A 954-nucleotide genomic window follows, 5' to 3' on the forward strand; every position below is an offset into this window, starting at 1 on the left:
GTTCTCTCTGTGTGGCTCCCGTGGACTCCCATTTGCCCCGACCGTGTCCCAATCTTTATCTATTTAGGAAGAAAGCAGCCGGTGAGGGTTCTTCTAAGTCCCCAGCTGAGAAATCCAAGTCCCATGCACCCTCCTGACCTCAACCATCCTCTTCTTCAAGGTTCCCAAACCAACAATTTGAACAGGCCTTTCAACAGAGGACTTTCAAGCTGCTTCCATGTCGATCTGTAGATCGAAAATTCATGGATGAGTTTTGTCCCACTATAACCGAGACCCTAGCCTACTATAAACTTGATTCTTTAGTCTACTTAGAGAGGGATATCAACTATGACTTAGTTTCGGAATTTTACAACAATCTTCAGCAGATCGGTATTGGTGCTTATAGGACCAGAGTTGCCAAGAGGAATGTTGATTTCTCCATTGTAGAATTCTTTGAGTATCTAGGTTGTCGGAAGTCTTCAGGAGATCCTTTTTCTCTGTATCCTGATTTACCGGACCCACTACCTCCTCCTTTTGATGTGTCACCTGATACCATTTATGAGTATTTCTTTGGACATCCTAGACCAGATGGACTGGATGAGTTGGATGTCGCGTTTCCCACTTTTGTGGCCCTGAGACTATCTCCTCCTGACTATATCATGTTTAAGATAGCCACCAATTGTCTTCTTCCGATCACATCCAAACCTCTGGCAGAGATCCGATCATACCATTGCCTGATGCTCTATGGCTTGCGTCGCCGTCTTGATTTTGATATCATGGCGAGCATCTATTGTTCGATCATCTCTTATTCTCAGCCTAGCAGCTCCACCATTTATATGCCTTATGGGCATATAATTACAGATTGGCTCGAGACCCTTCAGATAGATGTGTCTAAGGGTAGGATAGTGAAGATGGTTAGACAGGACTGCAGACTTGGGAAACGAGCATTTTCCAAGTCCGGTATCTTGGGGGAGA

This window comes from Zingiber officinale, chromosome 10B (genome assembly GCF_018446385.1).
Source record: "Zingiber officinale cultivar Zhangliang chromosome 10B, Zo_v1.1, whole genome shotgun sequence".
Taxonomy (NCBI): Eukaryota; Viridiplantae; Streptophyta; class Magnoliopsida; order Zingiberales; family Zingiberaceae; genus Zingiber; species Zingiber officinale.